Source organism: Malus sylvestris, chromosome 1 (assembly GCF_916048215.2).
Source record: "Malus sylvestris chromosome 1, drMalSylv7.2, whole genome shotgun sequence".
Taxonomy (NCBI): Eukaryota; Viridiplantae; Streptophyta; class Magnoliopsida; order Rosales; family Rosaceae; genus Malus; species Malus sylvestris.
The window spans coordinates 9,959,746-9,966,147 of record NC_062260.1 but is presented as its reverse complement, the minus strand read 5'-3'; the positions used below and the strand labels follow the sequence as shown (position 1 = coordinate 9,966,147).

At 34.4% G+C, this 6,402-nt stretch overlaps 1 pseudogene; it reads left to right on the top strand.

The window, feature by feature from the left end:
• Positions 1-3,963: 3,963 nt before the first annotated feature.
• LOC126628498 (transcription factor bHLH94-like) lies at positions 3,964-6,020 on the top strand (annotated as a pseudogene).
• Positions 6,021-6,402: the final 382 nt, after the last annotated feature.

The following is a 6,402-nucleotide window of genomic DNA, read 5'->3' as shown; positions in this document are numbered from 1 at the left end:
AGGGATAGCCGAATTAATTCATTTTTTTCAATTTTCAATTTCACCCCTGTGTAACTTTAATTAAAAAAATTGAACTTAAGTAAAAACAAAACAAAGTTTACCCAGATTCCGATCCTCTGCGCCTAACACCCTCACCCCACCCATCCCTCTTTTGCTCCTCCAAGCCTCACCTATTTCTCTCTCTCCCTTTCCCTTTCTTTCTCATTTTCTCTTCCTGTTTTTTCTTTCGCCGGATAAGGACATACGAGAGGTCAGCATCAAAGATAGCAGATTTAAGGAAAGCAGTTGTCGTCGACCATATTGGGTCCCATGCTGAAGAGAAGGAAAAACGGAGGGAAGATGAGAGAGAAAACGAGGAAATAAGTGAGAAGAGACGGGATGTCACAGATGAATTCGCCAACCATCGGTGGAGGTGGGTTGTTGCTAGTATAGCGGCGGCGTGGAGGGTTTTATGTGTTTGTTGGTCTGAGTTACTGAGAGTTCTTGGTATTAGGGTTAGATTAGGAATTGTATTGATGTAGGATTAACATTTGGCATTTTTTTATTCTAGAAAAATGAAAGAGCTAGGTGGCAAATTGTTATTTGTTGGGAATGCAAACTCATTTAATGTGCTGGGAACGCCGAAAATTTCTCATGATTTAGGAAGGTTTTAATAATTTTGGCTAAATTCAAAGTATTCAAATTATAATAAAGTTATAATGTAAGATTTTAGTCAATCAAGACAGTTTCACTTGTATCTATGTATGTTCTACGCCGTGTACTCTTTATACTCAATTATGTACGTTAAGCTACTTAGTATTACAGTTTAATGGTATTTCTCTTCACTTGTAAGTAAGAGAGCTTAGTTTTGATTCTAACTAAAGATGAATTTTAACTACATTATAACTAGCATCGTTTGTTCCAAAAAACAAAAAAATAGTGCGTTACATCGCATAACTTCTCTCTCGCCTCTCTCTATCTTTGCTCAATGCAAATCTAACCAAATCAAATTTAATAATTCTACAGAAAAGAAAACCTAATACTTGTAAGTTTAATCTAGTAATTGGTGAACCAGTTGAAAGATTCCCTTAAACAATTTGGTGGGTGGGTGATGAGCATCAAGTCAAGCCAACACAGATGTAGCATACAACGCAAATTTGCAGAGATAACTTGTCTTCTTTTATCCAAACATGCTTACGTTTGACTGTGAATCTCAGACACGTGCACGGAGAGGAAATGTTTTGGTGGCAAACCATAGTTAAACAAATAATAATAACAACAACGACGACGTGGAAGCATTAACATTTTGTTAGCAATATAATACAAAAGAGACTTTGTAATTAATGACTAATCATTTAGGTTGAATGTTGACATGATGAGCATTTTTACGCGTCAATTTGCCAATTGTAACTGTGCCGAAGGTCTCATTCATAAGTTCTAGAGAAAGCTAGGAGTTATTTGGAGGTATTTAGCTGTTTTAGAAATATAATTACAAACACTTGTTTGCGAAAATAGAAATATCAACATAAACTACGTACACGAATGATAATATATTGGAGGAAAATTTCACCTACATAGATATAATAATATTATATACATATATCATAGATAGAGTATTAAAATTGCATAGATATTGTCAATGCGTGTAAGTATATTGTACAAGTGTTATTATTCTTAATGGCGATAGATATTGTCAATAAGGATTGTTATAGTTGTCGATATGTATTGTATATAAAGTCTATATGCTCCCGATATTGTTAACGTTGTTGACACTTTCACTCACCACCACGCACGATGTTGCTATCACCGAAAGCTAAATTTTCTTGCAGTCACAAGCAGGAGGTCCACAATAGAAAGATGAACTCAGATCGATTGGAGATCGAACTCGAAACGAGTAAAGATCGAGTCCGACTCGGTTAGAGAGTGAAAGTCGTAGTGACCAAGCAAGGTCTGCAACAGATTTGTTCAAGTTCTATAATGGATTTACTCTGATTTTGAGCTGTTGAGGTTCCATTGCTTAAATTCTTCTATTTCTGCACTGCTTGATTAAAATCGTTCTACAATGTCCAACTTCCTTCAATTTAAACTAATTTATATCTAAAAAACTTATTACTGGTTTAAAAATAAAAAAATAAATATTGAATCCCAGGAGGATGCCAAACATATTCTTAACCTTTAAATTGTGCTAAAATACCCTAATTAGATTTCTACACCAGCATGACATATATATAATTCGTGGTTAGATTTCTATACCCGCATGACGGATGTAAATCGTGGTATCACAATATAAGTACAACGCTTCAACAAGCAAAAAGTGTTAAGAATATCCTATATATTAAGGATAATGTTAGAGAAACTAAATTTGTAGACCAAATTTTACAAACCAAATAACATGGAAGTTGATGATTGAATTATTACTTAAGTGTTGATTAACGTGTGCTTATTTCTTATTGGTGACACATTATTTTAATTTGCAAATTTAGTCTACAAATTTGGTCTAAGTTGCATTACTGACATATTAAATACTCTGTGTAATCATTCATCAAACTATACTTTATTTATTTTTATTTTTTGTTTAAATTTAGTTCCCTTTACAAGTGAATAGAAAAATATCATCATCCAAAAGCTAGTAGGTGATCAAGGCTGGCCCTGAGGGTAGCCCAAGTAAGCGCCCGCCTAGGGCCCCCACTTCGGAAGGGTCCCCCAAAAAATTTTATATCCTGTAATTAACATATAAATACAAAAAAAAAGTAAGAAATATCATAACTCATTTGTTAGTGCAGTGGAAATGTTGGCTTCATTTTTCTTTGGGGTGTTCAGTTCGAAACACAAAGTTGCCTTTCACTATCCAACTCACAATCCATCTGTCCAAATGCATGTAAAGTTATAAAACTCAAGGCTCTTTGCAATCTTTTTTCTTTCAACTTCTCATTCTCTCCATTTCTATTGAATGTTTAATCCAACTTCTCATTCTGTCCATTTCTATTTAATGTTTAAACCAACTATCATATGCTCTTAAATATTGTACTTTAAAGTAATCAAAACTTTGAATTTTATATATTTCTTTTCAATAACTTTTTATTCAATGGATTATTTTAATATTCAATTCGTTAGTGTGATGTTGATTTTAGAAGAAAAAAAAACACAAGAGAAACAATTGGCGTTGAATTAATTATACTCGTTAATCAAGTTTTATTGTTATTTACTCTCTTGATCATCAAGTTTTATTGTTCCTCACTCTTAATCTTAAACTCTTAACTGCAAACATTTAGTACATTTGTATCTAAAAATGTGAATCGTGTAATGTTTAAATAAGGTTTGTATATTTATCTTCTTTTGATATTAATTTTTAATGATATTTGATGTGAAAATAGAACTTTTTATGTATTTAGCGAATTCTTTCTTTATACAAATCAATATACAAAGAACTGGAGATCAAAAAATTTTAGGACCCTACTTCGAAGGCTCGCCTAGCGCCCCCAAATTCTTAGGGCCAGCCCTGTAAGTGATATCATCCTTAAGATTGCATTTCATTAGCAAGATGAGAATATTATTTTTATGATTCAATTTATACCTTGGCACAATTATATTCTCCAAAGGAAGGATGCAGAATTTAACACGTATATATCATAAGAATGTATTAGAACATATCACTCAATCAGTCCATGGAGAGGGGACCTAAATAATTAATTGGTCTTTTGGTCTTTGTCATGGATGATTGCAGGGCATGTCTCTCCCTTTCATTGTTTGGTCACTCCTAACCCGTGGATTCTTCCCCCTGACAATAAACTTTGTACACTTGCTGGCCCCATGCTGCTTTTTGCTTCCCCCAGTGTGCCACGTACTCTCCCAGCAGAGTCAGCCCTACGTCTACACAGTAAATACGACCAAATTATGAACATGTACGTCAATTTCTAAGCAAAAGAGAATCACAAATTAATACTGGCTGTAGATCTTATTTACACAATAATACAGAAGGAAATATTGACCACACGCAGAGTCACAGACGACATTCTCTCTCCCAATGCCTACATGTTGGCTTGGATTATATATTTATATATATGGTTTCTCCGCAACTTGTTGGCTAGATTAAACTTTGATCTCTCTCTGCAACTTGCTAAGAAAATCGTTTACTTAGTCTTTGTGTTTGTTGGAAGAATCATTCTCCCTTTAAATTATAGTGATCTCAGATCGCCATAACTCAAGCAGCGAAAAAGTTTGCACTTGTTCTTCCCTCACATATTCTATTAGGTTTCAGCATTTTAGCCCGTGGAGAGAGAGAGAGAGAGAGAGAGAGAGAATGACATTAGAGGCGGTGGTGTTCCAAGAAGAACAATATAGCTATGGTTGGAAGGATTCGCAGGCCATAGGAGGAGGAGGTGGTGGTGGTGGATCTTGGAGCCATGGCTTTGATTTTGGAGAAGAAGATCACCAAGAAGAGAGTAATAAGGTAGGGCAACAAGGTTTCAATATGAGTTTGGACTCTTCACCTTCTTCAATGGTGCAAAGTGTCAATGACTTTGACAAAAATAATGGGTCAGCTTTCAATCACGTTTTCCCTTCGATTGAAGCTCTGGCAGCCACCACAGGCCGGAAGAAGAGAAAGCGCATCCGAAGCATCAAGAACAAGGAATTTATGGAGACACAAAGGATGACCCACATTGCTGTTGAACGCAATCGGAGGAAGCAAATGAATGTCTATCTTGCTGCCCTCCGCTCTATGATGCCCGCTCCCTATGCCCAAAGAGTAAATTTCACCCAACTCTCTAGATTTGATATATGATACTTTTGCAACATAATTGAAACCTCTCCTCATAAAGTGAAAAAGCAAAATATGAAAACATAAAATTTTCCATGTTTTACTCGAAGAAAATAATTAATGTCTTCTACTAACTTACCTAGAGTTCTTTTTGGTACATAGGGAGACCAAGCATCAATTATCGGAGGAGCCATTAATTTCGTGAAGGAGCTTGAGCAACTTCTACAATCTATAGAAGGCCAGAGAGGAACCAAGCAACAATCAGATCATCACTTAAATTTCGCCTCGATCTTCTCTAGCTTCTTCGCCTTCCCTCAGTACTCGAACTAACCATGGCCATGGCCTATACAACAATAGCTCAATAGAGCTTTCAAATGAGTTAACGGCTGAGAAGCGGTCGTCGGCGATTGCAGATGTTGAAGTGTCAATGGCGGAAAGCCATGCCAATATCAAAGTGCTTGTTAAAAAGCAGCCAAGGCAGCTCTTGAATATGGTGCTTGGTTTGCATTCTCTGCGCTTTATGATCCTTCACCTCAATGTCACTACCGTGGATAGTATGATCCTTTACTCTTTCAGTGTCAAGGTAAGTTAAAGATATAAATAATTTGTTGAGTTTTTTATTGTTTAGATTCATAAGTACATATCAACACAGAAACGAAAAGGATAATTATATTTTACACCCTTCACGATTGAGGTTATTTTCAAAATGAGACACAAGGTTTTAATTTTGTCGCATTACACCCTAAAGTTTTGAAATGTATTGATTTAGGCATTTATCTTCTTTAATATCTAATCCTTCATCAAGCAATCAATTTGGACAAATTAATCCTTATGGTGTAAAATTAAAAAAAATATATATTAAAACTTCATGGTCTATTTTGAAATTCTTCTCACACCTCATGAATGTAATTATACCAATAATAAAATTGATTACACTTTTAATGAGTTTAATTTATTAAGCCGAACCACTCTTATTAGTTTGATAAATAAGTGAAACCCACTTTTAATTGAATTTTGTGTTTGAATTGATGAGACAGATTGAAGATAATTCTCAGCTGACCTCAGTGAATGAGATTGCAGCTGATGTGTATGAAATGGTGGGTAGGATTCAGGAGGAAGCTCAGCATTTAGCTCAATAACCTTTATTAGTTTGTCCACTAGTATTGGCATCATGCTTTCTTCTTTATGTAATGTAGTAAATGGAAACAACTTGCGTTACATTTCTTAATTTTTACTTTCCAAGAATTATCTGCATTATGAAATGGCTTAAATTTCTGATGAACTTAGTTGTCCTCCCCATATTGGCATAATAGGTTGGTTGTTGTCGAAGAAATATGAGTTGTAAGGGCATATTTTTAAGTAATCCTAAAAATAAGTATTATTAGTATAAAATTGTAAATAAGAGACATTTTTGACATGTTACGTGAACTTTTACACTTTCTAATTATTAAAGGAATTAAAAGTTTAATGGATCCCATTCTATTGTGATCACTATCTTATTCATTTTTTTTTTTCAAAGACATGCCTTTTATCTATTTATACATATTTTATAGGGTGTTTTTATGTTTCTGTTTATATACTTTTTATTGCAGGCTATATTTTAATATAATTTTACATATCAAAGAGGCATGTGAATTTTGTCATTTCTATAGGTGTTTTGTTTG